We start from the raw sequence: 20,033 nt of genomic DNA on the forward strand, positions 1-20,033 counted from the left end.
AGTGTTCCTGTAAGGCTTTGCGGCAGTTTGAATATTTATAGAGGAGTCCGACGCTGAAAATTGATTGTAAAAAGGCACCATGATGTTCCATACTAGATGTCAATTTTCATGTCAAATGTTTGGTCAAGTTTAAAAGTAAAAATATCCTTTTTTCTAAATTCTAGCCATGAAAACGCAATCAGGAAGCTCTGCACATGTAACAAAGTCTTTGCGGGCCAAATTAGGGCATTAGTTACACCTATGCAGCTCCACTGCTGTTGTTTGAATTGCACATGTGCAACTGATTGAAACTTAATGCATTAGTTTGTTGGTGCACAAGAATGAAGGCAAGTGCTCTGTTTGCTATCTTGTCTGTGCAGTGCTAAGGGGGGGAAAGCAGTGAAAACTCAAGGTAAAATGATAAAGATGGTGACTACAGCTCTGTTAAGTAAGAAGATGCAGGTTTTCTGCAGTTATTGTTTAAAATAGAATACACTTTGAATGGCAAGTTTGATAGTTTCTTCCTTATAGGGAGAAATGAAGCTCTTATCTTGGATATTCATAATCTGGTTCTATAAAATCCTCTCTAGATGCGCATAGGAAATGGTTATTTGGAAGTCAGTTTTCCACGGTGATTTTAGGGCTAAATTAGGGGATCTGGAAATGTTCACGAATGTCGTTGAATTCCCTTTTCCTAGATGGGGGATAGCTTATGAACCATTTTGGTACTAGTTTAATTGTAGAATCAGATATACCGTAGTTAAATTAGTACAATCCACTACTGTGGATGTAGTTATTCCAGAATAAAGGTGCTTTTATCAATATGTTTTTTTTTCTCCTGTAAATTTAGCTATTCTCCTTAATACCTCTAAAAGCTGTGTGTAGACTTTAACAGTGATGGTAGAGTTAATCAACATTAATCTTCAATGTGTCCTTGTTATGTATACTGGTGGAAGACTTATTCTCCCTTCTTAGGTGTGCTCTAGATACTGAAATATGTTCTCTCTCTTGTCCTTTTGGCTGCTTTAAATGTTTATTTGTGTGAAAGTCATAGTTTTCACTTTCCTTTTTATACCGGGCTGTTTGTTTGTTCTCTCCATGTTATCCTATTCCAGGTCTTTCAGAACAGCTGGACACTTTGCACCCACCACGTAACTAGTGCTCTTCTATAACCAGAGTGAGCTTTGAAAGAGTCAGGACGACCTTGCAAAACAACGATTGCAAAACTGATCTTAATTCATGAGTTCTTCTCTGTTCAGGTCAATGTACCCTGCATTTGTCTGCACAAAATATAGCTTGCTGACCTCTTCTCTATAGGTTGATTTCTCATAGAGCCAAGATAGGCACACTTCTGTAACTTTGTGATGCAGCAGACTCTTGGTATCTTGGGTCAAACTGAACCCTATGAATGTTAGAATACGTCAGTGTTTCATTTTATTTGTATTTAAAAGTATAGCATTCGTGCTCTTCATGTCATGGAAATCTGCTGCTCCAGTAGGCTTAGAACTATTGAGTTTGTGTTTACCAAGTCTTGGAGCTAGACAAGGTTTTTAATCCCTCCCTTTCCCCAGGCAGTCTGTCTGCCTGCCCCATTTGCACGCCGTCTGGTGATTTACCCTGATATTGTTCCTTACCTTTCTCACTTTGTTCAGAGGCAGATGTTCTCTCAGCAGTTCTGAGGGCTCCTTTCTCGGTACTATTGCCATTTTCTTCCTCTGCCTCTATCCTGGTTTCTCTGGCAGAGGGACAGTCTTGGGAGGGGTGCCTTAAAGAGACTAGGTCTCATGTCTACTACACCCTGGCTCAAAGAATATGCCCCCTGGGCTGTAAAAACAACACTGCTGGAGTCAACCTGAGATAGGCACTCTGATGCAGTGAAACTCCCTGCTGAGACCCTGGGAAAAACCTCTAGTGGCTCCTCAGAGCAGCTTGAGGTCATTTTGCTGCATCATTTAATCCCTTCATCATCTATGGTCCCCAAGGCCAGGAAATTCTTCCCCAGCACCAGCCAGAGAGGCCGCACTGGCCCACTTCCACTGGCAAGAGGGGTCTAGTTTTTTTTTTTTCTTCAGGCTGTGCTGGTACTACCTCCAAGAGGGGGGCTCTTGAGAGTTCTGGGGAATGTCTGCACATACAGCTTATCTCTAGATCTCTGTGCTTTACAAAGGAAGGTCTGTGTATCCCTTTTTTCTAAGTACATATACCGAGTTAATAATAAAACTTAGGATCCTGTGTCTCCCATTCCCATGTCCTAGTCACTAGACCACTAGCTTCTTTGCAGTCCTCAAATACTCCATGTCAGGCAAGTAGAGGACATGAGTATACAAATGTGAACCCTCATTGACTACTAGGAAATTCAGAGCTAACAGTTGATTTTGGTATAACAATGTATCGGAAAACAATAGAATGCCTGATTATTCTGTGTTTAAACATATAGAATTCATTCTCTATTGTTTTGCTAGTATGTGCTGAACTCTAAAATGCATAAAGCACTGTTCCTACTGAGACGGACACCTGTCATTTGGTTTTAATCATTAACTCAATCTCAAACCAAGCCACATATTTCGGAGTAAAGGAAGATATTGTCATGAAAAGTTAATGGCTCTTGAGTTGTAGCATTTGTATTTGAAAACTTGTTTTCAATTAAAAAAAAACTTGTGGGACTATATAGATGGTGAATATTTTATTTCTTCTTCGAGTGCTTACTCATATCGATTCCAATTAGGTGTGCCTGCGCCACGTGCATGTTCGTCGGAAGATTTTTACCCTAGCAACACTCGGTGGGTTGGCTGGGTCACCCCCTGGAGTGACGCCGTTATGGCGCCAGATATATACCCCTGCCGACCCAACAGCTCTTCGGTTCCTTCTTACCGCCTGTGACGGTCATTGGAACTGTGGAGCGCGGTGCTGCTGATCTCCACGTCCCTAGCTACTCGTAGTTCTTTGCTGTTTATTGTGTGTATAGTTGGAGTTCTTGTAGTTATAGTTAGTATTAGTTGTGGTATTTATAGTTAGTGTATATAGTTTAAGGGGGGATCGGGGATTAGCCCCTTTCCTCCACCCCGATACGGGCCCATGCCCGAGGCACCAGGATTCAAACCGTGCTCGGTGTGCCAAAAGCCGATGCCAATAGGGGATCCCCACGGCTCCTGCCTCAAGTGCCTGGGGGAATCCCACCTTACCGATAAGTGCCGCATCTGAAAGTCGTTTAAACCAAGGATGAAGAAGGAGTGGGACTTTCGACTGAAACAGCTCCTCATGGAGTCCGCACTTAGTCCTGCAGCATCGGTACCGAGCGCCCAACAGACCGCTTCTGTAAGGAGCGCCCCTTCGGCCCTGGACCGCTCTGGTACTGAGAAGGAGCCCTGGCACTGACCCCTACCAGCACCGACATCTGCTTGGCACCACTCCCTGTCCCCGAGACCCAGGAAGCAACATAGCGCTCCAGCTGCTTCAGCTCCACAGAAGGAGCACTCTTCAAAGACGGTTCGTCCGGCACCGTCCTCTGCCACGGCACTGTCAACTGTGGTACGCCGATTGCGGCTCCACCGAGCACGGCACCGTCGATTCCGGTCCCGCAAGAGCTGTTGAGTCTGGTGCCTGACAGCTCCTCGGCTCATGCTGTGGTTGAGCTTGCCCTCCCTTCTACACCGGAGACCTTCTCCATGGCAAGGGAGCTCATCGCCATGATGGAGTCAACACGGCCTCAACCCCCGGCACCGCCGGTGCGGGTCATACAATCCATTGGAAAACCGGCCCTGGTAAGGCCACCTTCCGTTGATCCAACAGAGAGATGTTGTTCAAGATCATGGTCTCACAGATGCTCTCGATCACACCGTTCCTGCTCCCGGCACCGCTCTGCATCACGGTACCGGTTGCACTTGCGGCACCGTTTGACATCTCGTTCGCGGGCCGGATACTCCCGGTACCGATCCGACTCACTGCACCGCTCTCGGCACCATGTATCCTGCAGTCGCTCCTGACGAAGGGACTCGAGATCCCGGTCGACCTCCCGGCACTGCTACGGTGGAAGGTCCCGGTACCGCTCCCCGGTACCGCCCCAGGATCAAGCATCCAGAACAGTGGTGCCCTCCCAGGTCTATCGGCACTGCCATGGCCATCGAGACACACATCGGTGTCATTGCAGGCTGGTAGCACATCCTATCCTCAGGAGTGTGACTCTGATGTTCCCAGCCATATATTCCCAGAGAGCCAGAGCCACGATCAAGGGCCTCATCACTGGTCCGTCTGGACACTGTGGGCATACCACCAGGCCCAAAGTCCTCCATCAGTGGCTTCAGGGTCGGCCCTGTCAGAACACCGGGTACCAGAGGCGACAGTAAGCCGCCCCCCCACATGGGCATGGATGAGGCTCCAATACCATCTGCAGACACCCAGGTTCCACCTGACACAGAGGACACTCCTCAAGTGCAGGAGCCCCCACAGGACCCCCTGGTCCCAGGCCTTTCCTCCTCCTTGCCTGACGAGGCGGTGGCGGGAACATCCTCCTCAGGCCCTCTACCAATTGATCTCAGGGTCCATCAAGACCTTTTGAGACGAGTGGCTCAGAATATGAACTTACAGGTGGAGGAGGTCCCTGAAATAGAGGACCCTGTCGTGGACATCCTATCGGCTGATGCACCTACTAGAGTGGCTCTTCCATTTATCCGCACCATATGGGCTAATGCAGATACCATTTGGCAATCCCCAGCCTCGATTCCACCTACAGCAAGGGGAGTAGAGAGAAAATATATGGTCCTCTCAAAGGGGTATGAATATCTCTACATTCACCCACCTCCTTGCTCTTTAATGGTGCAATTGGTGAACGAGAGGGAGTGTCATGGCCAGCAAGCCCCAGCTCCTAAGTCAAAGAAGCTAGACACATGGACCTCCTAGGCCGCAAAATATACTCGGCCGGGGGCCTCCAACTTAGGGTGGCAAACCAACAAGCCCTCCTAAGTAGATATAACTTTAACACGTGGGTGTCCTTGGGGAAGTTTACGGAGCTTCTTCCTCAGGAATCCCTTCAAGAATTTACTACCTACTTGAGGAGGGTAAAAAGGTAGCAAGAACCTCCCTCCAAGCCTCTCTGGATGCAGCGGACTCTGCAGCCAGAACTCTGGCATCAGGAGGGACGATGAGGCATATCCCCTGGCTCCAGGTATCAGACCTTCCCCCTGAATTACAACAAACTATTCAGGATTTGCACTTCGAAGGCCAGGGCCTGTCTCAGATAAAACTGACCCCAGATTGCAAAGTCCGAAGGACAATCGCGTTATAATGCGCTCGCTGGGTATGTACACGCCAGTGACTCAACGCAGGACCTTCCGGCCCCAGCCACACCGCTCTAACGCCCTGCCTAGGCCACATCAGGACTTTAGCAGAAGGTGTGGTAGAGGGAATCGTCGGAGACAGTCTGGCCCTCAAGGAGGTCAAAATCAGGCGCCCCCTAAATCATCAGCGGGACCCAAGCAGAACTTTTGATGGGACTCCTGAGGGCGGCCCACCAGTTGCTCTACTGGATCCTTCTCCTCCCTTTTTCAACCGCCTCTCACAATTCCTCCCTGCCTGGTCCCAGCTAACTTCAGATCATTGGGTCCAGCGCACGGTGGAAGCGGGATACTACCTCCAGTTTGTTTCAACCCCACCTTTCCACCCACCCTCCCTGTCCCTCTTCAGGGACCCCTCTCACGAGCAATTCCTCTTACGAGAGGTCCAGTCGCTCCTAGCCATGGGAGCCATAGAGGAGGTGCCAAAAGACATGAGGGGCAAGGGGTTTTATTCCCGCTACTTCCTAATCCCCAAGGCAAAGGGAAGTCTACGACCGATCCTAGACCTGCGATAACTCAACAAATTCATGATAAAGCTGAAGTTCTGCATGATAACCCTGGGGACCATTATCCCGTCCCTGGATCTGGGAAACTGGTATGCCGCCCTCGATATTTCCACATCGCAATTTACCCACCACACAGACGGTACCTCCATTTTGTGGTCAACCATCAACACTTTCAGTTCACTGTACTTCTGTTTGGCCTTTCTACAGCTCCGTGTGTGCTCACAAAATGCATGGCTATAGTCACCGCCTCCCTCCGGCGTCATCGGGTACACGTCTACCTGTATCTCGAAGACTGGCTCGTTCGAGGGACTTCCGAGTTACAAGTACCGCAGCACCTGCAATCGTCAAAGACCTGTTCGGGAGCCTAGGCCTGATTATCAACACAGAGAAGTCTACTCTGACACCCACGCAGAGAATAGACTTCATAGGAGCGGTTCTGGACTCCAATCTGGCCAGAGCCTGCCTCCTGCAGTCATGTTTTTAAGCAATGGCTTCAATTATTCGAGGTCTTTAAACCTTCCCAACAACCTCAGTGTGCACCTGCTTCAGCCTAGTAGATTACATGGCCTCCTTCACCTTCGTGACCAAGCACGCGAGGCTACGCCTCCGTCCCTTTCAAACCTGGCTTGCTTCAATATACCAACCACGCAGAGACAGCCTGGACTCGGTGCTCACTATTCCCTGGAAGGTTCTGGGCTCCCTAAGCTGGTGGCTAAACCCCACTCTAGTCTGTGCAGGGATGCCATTCCACCCATCGCTACCCTTGATGGCCCTAACCACGGACGTGTCATCTCTGGGTTGGGGTGCCACCTCGAGGGCCTTCGCACTCAAGGCCTCTGGTCACCTCAAGAGCTGGCCTTGCACATCAATGTACGGGAGCTGAGAGCGATCCGTCTAGAATGCCAGGTGTTTCGAGACCATCTCCAAGGCCGTTGTGTATCAGTGTTCACGGACAAAACAACGGCCATGTTTTACATAAACAAGCATGGCGGAGCACACTCCTCCCTCCTTTGTCAAGAAGCCGTCCACCTCTGGGACTTTTGCATAGCTCATCATAGCTATGCAAAAGCACCAATCGATTTGGTAGCGTCTTTGCTCCCAGGAGTCCAGAACACTCTGGCGGATCACCTCAGCAGATCCTTCCTCTCTCACGAGTGGTCGATTCGCCCGGACGTCATCCATTCTGTTTTCTGGAAGTGGGGGTTTCCCCACATAGACCTCTTTGCCTCCTGAGAGAACCGGAAATGCCAGGTGTTCTGTTCCTTCCAGGGATGCTCCCCGGGTTCCCTCTCAGACGCATTCCTGATCCCGTGGAAGAGGCACCTACTCTATGCCTTCCCACCATTTCCACTCGTCCACAGAGTCTTACTCAAGCTCCGCAGGGACAGTGCCCACCTGATCCTGATTGCTCCAGCTTGGCCAAGGCAGCACTGCTACACCATGTTGTTCGACCTCTCAGGGGCAAACCTGATTCCCCTGCCACTCTGGCCGGATCTCATAACACAGGACTTCAGCAGGCTTCACCATCCGGACCTGCAGTCTCTTCACCTCACAGCATGGTTGCTGTGTGGTTGAACCAGTCTGAGTTGCATTGCTCTGCCTGGGTCCAACAGGTGCTCTTGGGCAGTAGGAAGCCTTCCACTAGGATGACATATCTGGCCAAGTGGAAGTGTTTCTCCTGCTGGTGCGCTCAGCGTAACTCAGTCCCCAGGCAAGTGTCGATTCCTACTGTCCTGAACTACCTCAGGTCCCTGAAAGAACAGGTACTAGCGGTCTCTTCCATAAAGGTGCATCTGGCAGCTATCTCTGCCTTCCACCCAGGGGAAAATGGCCGATCAATCTTCTCTCACCCCATAGTTTCAAGGTTCCTCAAGGGATTGGAACGTTTGTACCCTCAAGTCAGACGCCCAACCCTACCTGGGATCTCAACATGGTGCTAGCCAAGCTTTATGAGTGCTACTTTCAAACCCCTGGCCACCTGCTCGCTGCTGTGCCTTTCCTGGAAGACAGCCTTTCTCGTCGCTATTACTTCGGCAACACGAGTATTAAAGCTTTGGGCCTTGACAGCGGACCTCCCGTATACTGTATTCCATAAGGACAACGTACAGCTGCGACCACACCCCTCCTTCCTCTGTAAGGTGGTGTCTGCCTTTCATGTCAATCAAGACATCTTCCTCCCAGTCTTTTTCCCGAAGCCGCACCCATTGCGTCGGGAACAACAGCTGCACACCCTAGACATTCGCAGGGCTCTCGCCTTTTATATCGAGAGAACAAAACCCTTCCGAAGGTCACCTCAGCTCTTTGTAGCTGTGGCAGACTGGATGAAAGGCCTACCAGTCTCATCCCAATGAATTTCATCTTGGGTAACATCCTGCATCCGTGCATGCTATGATTTGGCTCACGTTCTGACTAGCCACCTAACCACCCATTCTACTTGGGCTAAAGCTTCATCTGCCACCTTCCTGGCCCATGTTCCCATCCAGGAAATATGTCGGGCAGCTACCTGGTCATCGATCACAACTTTGCCTCACATTGCGCATTGGTTCAACAGTCCAGAGATGATGCAGCATTTGGCTCAGCAGTTTTGCATTCTGCAACATCTCACTCTGACCCCACACCTAGATAAGGCTTGGGAATCACCTAATTGGAATGGATATGAGCAAGCGCTCGAAGAAGAAAAGACGGTTACTCACCTTTGTAACTGTTGTTCTTCGAGATGTGTTGCTCATATTCATTCCAAACCCGCCCTCCTTCCCCACTGTCGGAGTAACCGGCAAGAAGGAACTGAAGGGTCGTTGGGTCGGCAGGGGTATATATCCGGCACCATAACGGCGCCATTCCAGGGGGCGACCCAGCCGACCCACCAAGTGTTGCTAGGGTAAAAATCTTCTGACGAATGTGCACGCGGTGCGCGCACACCTAATTGGAATGGATATGAGCAACACATCTCGAAGAACAACAGTTACAAAGGTGAGTAACCGTCTTTTATTTATTTGTTTAGCAAATGGAGAGCAAGACTATATAAAGACCAAAAAATGCTGATTTGTTAAAGGATTTTCATAGGGGTACACTTAGGGAAAATAATTCTACAGGACAACTTAATAAGCAAGTGCTTTTCTCTATATGCCTCCTTTTTTTTTTTTTAAATCCAATCTGTCTTCATTATGCAGCATATTTATAATATATTAAAGGAGGGAGGGGGGAACCCATGATTCCATGCAGGATGGAGAACAAGTGAAGAAACTGTGCATTGTCCTCCTTGTTTTTAAAACAAGTTTTTCAGAGATGTTTTCCTATGTTATTTTGAAGTGCTCTGCTATGACCTCCTACTATTAATCTGTTCTACCTCTCAGCTCTCTGTAGACATATAGCTATCTGCCTGTATTTAGACAGCATTATAGTTTTGGAAGGACACAAAGCACGCATTTCAAGGATTTCCTATAGCTCTGGATACAGAGATAAGTGGTCAAAGTTAGTCATTAATGCAGGCTTTTATAATTACACTGGTATTGTAAAAAGTACAAGAGTACTTGTGGCACCTTAGAGACTAACACTGGAGACTAAAGTGCTAATAAGCGATGGTCACATAAACACTATGCTATACTGGAAACCTACTGACTGCTATACTTACCTAAATGCCTCCAGCTTTCATCCAGACCACACCACAAGATCCACTGTCTACAACCAAGCTCTACAATACAATCGCATTTGCTCCAACCGCTCAGACAGAGACAAACTCCTACAAGATCTCTATCAAGCATTCTTACAACTACAATACCCACCTGATGAAGTGATGAAACAGATCAACAGAGCCGGAAGAATACCAAGAAGTCACCTGCTACAGGACAGACCCAACAAAGAAAGTAACAGAACGCCACTAGTCATCACCTTCAGCCCCCAACTAAAACAATCCAGCGCATCATCAAGGATTTACAACCTATCCTGAAGGACAATCCATCACTCTCACAGATCTTGGGAGACAGGCCAGGCCTCGCTTACAGACAGCCCCCAACCTGAAGCAAATACTCACCAGCAACCACAAACCACACAACAAAAACACTAACCCATGAACTATCCTTGCAACAAAGCCTGTTGCCAACTCTGGGTATGGCTACACTTGAAACTTCAAAGGGCTGCTGCGGCAGCGCTTTGAAGTGTGAGTGTGGTCGGAGCGCCAGCGCTGGGAGAGAGCTCTCCCAGCGCTGCACGTAAACCACATCCCTTACGGGTGTAGCGTGCAGCGCTGGGAGCCGTGCTCCCAGCACTTCGGCACTGATTACACTGACGCTTTGCAGCGCTGTATCTTGCAGCGCTCAGGGGGGTGTTTTTTCACACCCCTGAGCGCGAACGTTGCAGCACTGTAAAGTGCCAGTGTAGCCAAGGCCTCTGTCCACATATCTATTCAGGGGACACCATCAAAGGACCTAATCACATGAGCCATGCCATCAGGGGCTCGTTCACCTGAACATCTACCAATGTGATATATGCCATCATGTGCCAGCAATGCCCCATCTGCCATGTACATTGGCCAAACTGGACAGTCTCTACGCAAAAGAATAAATGGACACAAATCAGATGTCAAGAATTATCACATTTAAAAACCAGTTGAAGAACAGTTCAGCCTCCCTGGTCAGTCAATTACAGACCTAAAAGTCTCAATATTACAACAAAAATATTTCAAAAACAGACTCCAATGAGAGACTGCTGAATTGGAATTAATTTGCAAAATAGACACCATTAAATTAGGCTTAAATAAAGACTGGGAGTGGATGGGTCATTACACAAAGTAAAACTATTTCCCCATGTTTATTTCCTCCCCCCCCCCACTGTTCCTCACAACTTCTTGTCAACTGCTGCAAATGGACCATTTTGATTACCACTACAAAAAGTTTTTTTTCTTTCCTGCTAATAGCTCACTTTAACTGATCACTCTCGTTAGAGTGTGTATGCTAACACCTATTGTTTCATGGTGTGTGTGTGTGTGTGTGTGTGTATCTATATCTTCCTACTGTATTTTCCACTGCATACATCCAATGATCCGCTGTAGCCCACGAAAGCTTATGCTCAAATAAATTTGTTAGTCTCCAAGGTGCCACAATACTCCTGTTCTTTTTGTGGATACGGACTAACACGGCTGCTACTCTGAAACCGGTATTGTAGCAGTCCTTTTTATATTGGACATACTACTTATTCATTGTATTTCCTGTACTAAGAATGAAAAATACCACAATAAGGGTATATGTGTTAGATTTAATTCCTGTGGCTAGTAAATTTTCAGTGATGGCCAAATTTCATGTGTGTATGCTTCAGAGGGCAGAATTTGGGGAGTACAGATTCTCCTCTTTAAACAAAGATTGAAGGGAGAAAAGTGTACCTGTTAATGCTTTTTAGGAGCTTCTTTTGGGTTTATTACTCTGCCAAATAGAAATCAGCTGACTAATGTTCATATTCAGTGATTTTTCTTCTGTATCATAGTCTACTGTGCCTTGCTTTGGTGACCTTTGACTTGAAGTGCAGTGAAGACCCTTTCTCATAAAGGGTCCGATGCAGTGCTCATTGAAGTTCAGGGACAGACTCCCACTGAGTTGAGCAGGCAATTGGATTAGGCCCCAAAAGGGCAGACTGAAGCTCTGTCCTGTATTTACTCGGGGGTGGCTAAAGGCAAATATTCTTCTCATGTTTGACCTTTTCAGTGCCAAATGGAATGCTGACCTGGGGCTTGCACAGATTTTGAAGGACTGGAAGAGAGTTTGTTTAAATCTCTTGTTCTTAATACTGGCTACTGGGAACAAAGTGTTATTGGAAATATGGCCATATAAGTGCCTAAATGGGAATGAGCTCTTCTGGAAAACTGGCCCTGAATGCAGGCCTGAGCACTTTTTGGAAATCTATCCCTACAATCTTTCTCTTTCCTTTACTTTACACCAGCAGCCAGTGTGCCCATGTGTCCATATGGGATTAGTGCATTAGTTCACCTTCCTAAGAGGATTGACTTGTTTCTTATGGGAACTGTCTTACTATAATGATAAAATAAAAAAATGCAAAGAAGCTGATCTAGGTCATCATTCCAGCAGGGTCTCTTCAAATACTGACTGATTTTTGTAGCAAATTTGATTCTTGAGAACACTGGGGCCTCAATCCAATCTGAAATTGACCTCTTTGTTGCCAGTTTAAAATCTTAGCATTTTCCATGCCTCCTTGTACTGTGATTGTCTCAGGTCTTAACCTATATGCATGGTCAGTAATTATATGGGAAACCTGCAGAAAACAACCTAGGCTAAGTGCTTAAGAAGCGGGGATTCACTAAGCGGCACTTTATTCTCTGTCAGGCCTGGACTCTAAATAGTTTAGGAACACAATAAGATGAGACCTGACACATTCATACAAAATAATGAATAATATTTGTATGATGTATAAATAACCTGCAGTACTCACTGCCATAAGACACCATTGAGAGCAAGGGTTAGATTCTCAGCCAGTGGAAATTCTTAACTCCAGAGAAGTCAGTGGAGTTAGTGGGTTACACCAAGAGTTGAATGGAATGTTAAATATACATCTGGATAATACAAACATCCATGGTTACAGAATGGATTTCATTTTCAAATTCAGAGAGCGAGCCCTGTGAAGATGCAAACCTTCATGCTGCGAATGCTAATCCTAACTTAGCAGGGACCTGCTTCATGGTTTCAGCTATCCACAATTCCAGGTTCTACTGGGTGCCCAACACAAGTCCAAACTCTCTCGGTTTTGACTTTCAAGTAAGTAATCTTTGTACTTTAATGGGACCACTTACATGAATAAGGGTATGTCTGCACTCAAACAGTACAGCTGTAGCACATCGGTGTAGATGCTACCTATGCTGACAGGAGGAGTTCTGTCGGCATAGGTAATCAACTCCATGAGAGGCGGTAGGTAGGTCAGCAGAAGAATTCTTCCATTGACCTGGTGCTGTCTACATGGGGACTTAGGCTGGCTTAACAGCTCCCCTCAGGGGTATGGATACTTCATGCCTCTGACTGAGTAGTTTTAAACCAACCTAATTTTCTAGTGTAGACCATGCTTCAGACTAGTCACATACATTGAAAGGACTGGGCCCAGTAGCATGAGCAAAGAGATGAATTCAGTTCACCTTATTCAGGAATTGAGGTATAAACTCTCCCTCCTCTCACCAAGGTGAGGACTTAAAATATTAAATTGCAGTTTTGTTGTCTTGAAAAAACAAAGGAATTTTAGATGAAAAATTGTTGCAATGTTAAGTGTAGATAGCTAAAAGAAAGGCAGGAAATACTGTAAGAAACTCAACTTTTGCAGCGTCAATTCCTCTGCTTTGCATATTTTAATATTTTATGGCAAAAATGTAACAAAGAATCCAGTATAAACTACACATTTCAGGCCCAATTCTGCAACCTTTACATACAGAAATAATTCTTATTCTACCCTGTAAGACTTCTCACATGAGTGGAAATTGCTCAGGTGAGTGACATTTGCAGAATTGGACCATTAACCAGAAAAACAGGGAAGGAAAAGATTGTAAAACTGGCAGCATTTTCTGTAAATTAATTTTCACTTTGTGAACTTGAAATATCTGCTAAAATTAATTTTCAGTGGTTTCCAGTAACAGGGCAAGCAGCAATGCTGCACTGCATAGCAGGAGTTTGAAACTAATGTAAAACAAATATGCATCCAGCTCTTTTCCCCACTCACATAAACATGTGCTGTAGTAAGCAGTTCTAAAGTGCACATGTACAGGCAGAATTGCTACAGAAAGGTTAACCTCTGCATTTTGTTAAACTCTGATATCTTAACACTTTCAACCTTACTTGTATGCTGTCAATGTTAATATCATATACTGCATAATACACTTATTTGTTGGGAAATCTTGAGTACAATAGTCTTTAAATAAAAAGAAAGTTGATTGGCTTTAGTGGAATGTAAAAAAACCCTACATTTCAAAAGAAGAAAGTGCATTTGCTTCTCCCTTCAAAATATCTTTGGGCCAATTTCTCCTCTTAGCCAAGTGTCTCCTCTGGAGTTACTCTGACTTCAATCAGTCTGACAAGGTGGGTATTCACCCACGAAAGCTTATGCTCCAATACATTTGTTAGTCTATAAGTCTATAGTCTAGTCTGGTGCTACAGGACTCTTTGTTGCTTTTTACAAATCCAGACTAACACTGCTACCCCTCTGATACTTATCAGTGGATTACTCTACTCCAGATTTACAATGGTAATAACTGGGAGAAGAATCTGAACTCTTATTTCAACCATAACTTCTAGAAACAGTTTTTGCTGAAGTTTTAGTTTGTAAATTCAAGGTTTTATACTCATTCAAAAGTATTGTAGGATCATCATACAAAGAGACTTTTCCAGCTATATATAGACCGCTTATTCTATGCTTCATCCTTATTGTTCTGTACTTCATACCTTCATACCTTCGTGTTCTGTACTATCCAGTAAAGTTCTCTGGGAGGATCCTTATCATGTTAAAAACAAACAAATGGGGCATTTTTGCAGGGTTTTAACTTAATCACAGAAGCTGATAAACTGTAAGATTTCTTCAGCTAGACAGTCTATACAGACTTCTTGGAACAATAATTGAGCATTTTACGGACAGGTATAATCAGTGTACTGAAAAAGTAGTGGAGTTTTTATTTTTATTTATTTATTTATTTATTTTTTAAACAAAGGATTGTGCATTAAGGCAAATCATTTCCCCAAATATTTTACTGAAAAATTTAAAGGCTAAGAAGTATTGACCAGCTGGTAAAGTCTTTCTTTTAATCACACAGTAAGTGTGCGTTTGTTTAAACAAAACCAAATGTTAACATACTTTTAAAAAGGGGAATTTTGTGTAGGGGAAAATATTCAGATGTCTTACTGAACATATAGATCTATTTATCTTTCATATTTTTAACAATTTCCTCTGGTATTTTATTTGACTAGCTGTAATTAACCAAAGACATACTGAGTGTCAGGGACAGATCGGCAATGAGCTATTTCTATCCAAATGCAGCAACCATCTCCATTAGCAATGGTATGCTTTTGGCAGCTTTCTTGGTACAGACATTGTTATTTATTGGTTTTCCATCCTAATAATGTGTTAAATGAAGAATGCTGCTATGTGGTCAGGAATCATGTGATCATCAATAAATCTTCTGCGGCGTGATCAGATTGCCAGTGACAGACATAGATTGAACACCTAGACAGACTGTCTTATGTACCTGGAGATTGAATGCCACCCGGATAAAACTGCAAACAACTAGGCCCTGTAGGATTTGCCTTCATGATGAATTAAAGATTCTCTCACAGACTCTTTATTCTGAAGTGTGTGGGACTGCATTTGTGACATCACAATTCTGTAGCATTGGATAATGATATCAAACACAGAATTATAATTTTGCTACAGAAACAAATTTCTGCAATTCCAATGTGTGTGTCTCTCTCTTTCAAAGCTCAGTGAAAAGGACTTTTGTGTTTTCTCTTTACCTGAACGATCACAGAGAGAGGCTAATTGTGAGGAGCTACTGTGAGAACAAAAGAAGATAAATGTATTTTTAAAAAGCAGAAGAATGAGACAAAAAAGAAAGGACTCTTTCAGGATGTTTCTCCTTCCACTGCCCAGCGATCACCATATTGAGGGCTCAGTATTATTGACCCACTGATTTTTTTTCATTTTTTTAAAATATATCCTCTTTCACAAGACTCAACAAGCTTTATAGAAGTACCAACATCTTATATTTGGAGCACTTCACCCACCATCAAATTGCAGCCACTTCTAGAGTGGAACATGGTAAAAATTATAGCTCCAGCAACTCTACAGTAACTTAGGGAAAAATAATGAAGAGAAAGTTTTCAATTTAAATTTTATATCCTATCTCACACTTTTTTCCCTCTCTTTCTTTCTCCCTTATGTTACCTCAGTAGTAAAAGATGTATGTCCAATAGGCATTTAATATAGCACTTATAAATTTGCTGGACGTGGTACAATTTCTCTTAGCTGGAAATTATATTGGAGGAAGAGAAACCATGGAAAATTCCCACGTCAAATCCTCTGTGTCAGATTGAAATGTAGAATCTAAACTGGAACCTCTTAGTATCTCTGCAGAAATGACAAATGATAGGGTTCACCCCGGTGTATATAAGTGTAATTCTCAAAAATGCATGAATCACTTATGTGTTTTTTGAAAATTGTATCTCATTTGTCTATAAAGAATGAATGCTGAGTTAGCTGTGGATAGAGTTAAAGCTCTACATTTGAGTGTGGAGGAATGTGGGGCGTGCATTGTGGTTGGCTCTGTCAGACGTGTAAGGAAGTTTGTTGTGAAAACAAGGAATCTGTGTGTGTTTGGATGGTGAGATACTTAGGAGCCAAGGGTTGTGAAAGAAATTTTGTGTAAGTGATATCGCTTTAATATCATTTAGCTAAGGCTGAGCTCCTTTGTAAAGCCCTTTGAGATCTATGGATGAAAAGTGCTATGTAAGAGTTAGGTGGTAATATTTAATTGGTGATTGTGGTAGTGGGATTTGGTTTTGAGCAGCCTTATCTCCAGGCAAACAAACACTTTGGCTTGGGGTTATCATTTGCAGCCGTGCTATTGATTTTTGTTTTTATTTTTTCTAATCTAATTTGATTGGATTCAGGTTTTGAGCTTCTCCTGGGCTTGGAATAAGCCGGTATATCTCTAATTTTTGTAATACACATTGGAATTGTATTTTTGCATACAGAATTGTTTGTGCCTTGGGCCATCATGTGAACACTAATTGGGCAGGTAAGAGCACAGTGCTGTATGTTTGGTCCAGTATGAAAGTGTTAGCAATTTAGGGTGGTGGGAAGTTAATTGTTAACCTAGTGTTAAGTTAATTAAGTCCATAAGGATTCTCTCTCTAATGTTGCTTATTGCATACTTAAAATAGAACTTTATATCTTTAAGATTTTTGGGAACAGATCTCTTTGGAAAGTAACTGCAGATACTGGGCCAGATTGTACCCAGATGCTATATGGTTTTGCAGGGAGCCAACATACAGCACACTCAATCTGCCATCTTGTACATCTGGGCAGAAGAGTAATTCGTACTTTTCTCCCTTGAGAGCTCTGTGTGTCCCAGAATACAAGACACACCCAAAGAAATGAGGTGAGCCAGTGCCAAGTGCGTGGGATAGAGTATGCTGCATTTTTCATAGGTGGTGCAGCCACAGCTGCACTGCTCTTGTGTCTTGTGGAGCTCCAGAAGGAACTTTGCCCCAGTGTGTAGCTGCTGCGTGTAAATGACATGACTGAGATTGTAGCAGATCTTCAATCTTTGACACAGCCTGATCCAAAGCCCTTTGAAACCAATGGGAGGGTTTCCATTAACTTCAGTGGGCTTTGCATCACACCAGTAGTATTGACATCACTCTGACTGGACCTGATTCTGCAGTACTTGGGCTATATCTGCCACCTGTTCTTTTTCTTCAGTGATTTTATGAACAGGCTTAATTTGGCCATTTGTGTGTGGGCTGTAGTTAAATTCAGAGGGTGAGTAATCCTGATTGTCTGTGAAAGAATTGCAGCAATCAGACTTTTACAGTAAAGTATCCTTTTTAATTGCAGGAAAATGTAGTTTGATACATTAAGTCCAAACAGATTGGGCATTCTTTTAATTAGTGATGAGGGTTTGTTAGCTTGTAAGCAGCAGTTAACAATATGGAGAGAAATTGTTTAGAATCAGCTGGCAGAATCACCTATGCACAGGCTCCAGCTATCTTAGCTTGGACAGCCTGGCTAAACTGTGCTGTGGCACATACTCAGCCCCCACATGGAGAAGGCTGCTGGCTCTCTCTGTGGAAGGAACATGCTGTCTCAAGAAGAAGGCACAGTAGGATAACACAAAGCTGCAAAGAAAACACAGGTCTCCCCTAAGGCAACAACTTTCACTTTTATGTAACAGTCATTAAATATTCTTCTGACACAAGGTAACTTGCCAAACTTAAAAGTTCCTTCTGTGTGCACAGAGTGTGGGGAGGTCACATGAAAGGTATTGGATGATGTTTATGCCTTTTTTTTCCTCAGTAAAGATCTCTTTGTGAGGAATAGTTCCATTTACACTCATTTCTTTCTCCCTTTCCTTTGGTGGTTCTTTGTAGAACTACAGTGGGGGAAGGGGAGTCATCAAGACATTTTTTTTCTTTAGTGGGAATAGAAAAGTTGCTATCTAAAGATTTTCTCCTGCTCTAACAGGCCTTGAATTAGAAAGAGAGAACCTGAAGTGTAGGAGATTTTACCAGCGACCGCGTGGAAAACAAAAAATATTTATTGTGCCAGAAGTAAGACTTGACAAATTTTTGCCTGCAATGGCAAAAAATGCCCAGACTTTTGTTCATGATCAGTTCTTGATAGGTTACCATCAGCATTTAAAAGGCCCTGTTCTTGGATCTTGCTGTGGTCCATAAAAATCTTTCACCGATCATCCACTCGAAGCCCTCAGAGTTAGAATTCCTCCTACATAAATTCTCTCCCTCCTTCCATAATTTCAACAAAGAAAACTGGAGTCACAGGCTGTAGTGATAGATACATTGTATCTAAAGACAATTAAGAAGGCAATACTTCTGAGAGTAGATTTATTTGTGTTACCTAAAGAGAGATTCAGTTCCATATGTATTTCAAAATTAGACTCTCCTCAGAGCTCCATCAGTAAGACTCTGATGAATTGCCTTATTTGGGGGATGAAAGAAGAATACCTAAGTGATGCTTCAAAAGGACGGAAGATGTTAAAATCTTGGTAATGGACTTTAAATTGTGTACTGACAAACTGCACTAAATATGCACATTTCTCCGCAGGCTTTTGTGAGACAGCTAGTTGGCTGAATTAGATTAACAAACTTGCAGTACTACAAGATATTTTTATGCTGGTGTTTTTTGGGGGGAGCGGAGGGGCGGGGGCGCAGAGGTTTGGCATATTCTGCAAGAGACTGAGCAGGAGGCTATTTAAACTTCATTTTTGTGGCTGCTTCTTGAGCTTCCTAGGCTATTTCTTCTATAAAACTCTCATTCTCTGTCTCAGTATACTACAGATACCACTCACTTCCTCTCAGTCTAGGGATCTAGGATGCTGTTTCTTTATCTCATCCTACTAGGGGAACTTACCTAAATAAGGATGATGGGGGCTCTAGTAAGATGACTAGGCTCTGGTCTTCCCTCAGAGATTCCCATTATAAGACTGAAATAGGCCAATGCTGGAGCCTAAAAAAATAGGACTATGTATTTAAATAAATTCTAACTATTTCTGCCATCAGTATCCATAGTGTCCTGATGATATTTTAAATGTGCATGGGAGCAATAATTATCCAAAACAGGGAAAACAGGAATATTCAGAAAGACTTCGATACAGCTTTGAATTTTAATGCACTGGTTTCATGTATATGATACGATTATTGGTTGAGAATTTTGCTTTCCGTGAAATAGACAGAAATAATTTTGACTGTGCCTTTTGGCTACAGATACCTTGAAATCCAATTTGGCAAATTGATTCTGATGCTTTGGGTGAAGGAGTGTGAGTGATTGTAGGTTAAGAGTTTGGCTGAATTCCATTCTCAGGCTGTGGGCTAAGCATCTTTATCATCCTTTTAAGAAATTACAGCCCCCTTCCCAAAGAAACTAAATAGTAAATCCAGCACAGCCCTGATTTGATTTGAAAAGAGTTCATATATCATCAGATAAAGGAAACAACAGTTGTTAGGGAGGGGATTCCCTTAGGGAGTTGGCCAGTCATGGGATGCTTTTGTTTGTGAACCAGAATATGGATTTTTTTTTCAGATGGAGAAAATATACAAAGTAATGAGTGCACCAGGACAGTACAATATGTAGTCATAATGGCATAAGCAATAGAAATTCAAGGAGCAGTAAAATACACTTGACATTGACAAGATTGTCTTCTCTCAAGAGAGAATCACAATTTGACAGATGATCTGAGTGAAATGTTTAATAATAATGGTATTTTACACTTGTGTTAAACTATTCATCTGGGAATCTCCAAGTACCTGACAAATGGGGCATTGCTTCCATTTTATAGATGGGGGAAACTGTGGGCTTAGCTACACTTAAGTTTTGTCAATTCATCTCTGCCAACATAGTTGAAGTGACAATCCCCTTCTAGTGTGGACACAGTTGTACCAGTATAAAGGTGGCCAACAGTAGTATGGCTTACTCCAATATAAGGCACCTTTTTTTCCAGTATAGCTGG

At 43.9% G+C, this 20,033-nt stretch overlaps 1 protein-coding gene across 8 annotated transcripts in view; it reads left to right on the forward strand.

The window, feature by feature from the left end:
• The window catches only part of FHIT (fragile histidine triad diadenosine triphosphatase), a 1,100,662-nt gene that overhangs the window by 242,088 nt on the left and 838,541 nt on the right, over positions 1 to 20,033 (forward strand). Inside the window, exon 1 of one of the 8 annotated variants that reach the window (XM_030569090.1) lies at positions 12,498 to 12,573. The exons of the other annotated variants lie outside the window; for them this stretch is intronic. The gene's annotated coding sequence lies outside the window, so the exon portion shown is untranslated. Of the gene's footprint in view, positions 1 to 12,497; positions 12,574 to 20,033 lie in introns of those variants that run through there. 8 annotated transcript variants of the gene reach the window in all.

The sequence above is a fragment of the Gopherus evgoodei genome, chromosome 7 (assembly GCF_007399415.2).
Source record: "Gopherus evgoodei ecotype Sinaloan lineage chromosome 7, rGopEvg1_v1.p, whole genome shotgun sequence".
NCBI classification, from domain to species: Eukaryota; Metazoa; Chordata; order Testudines; family Testudinidae; genus Gopherus; species Gopherus evgoodei.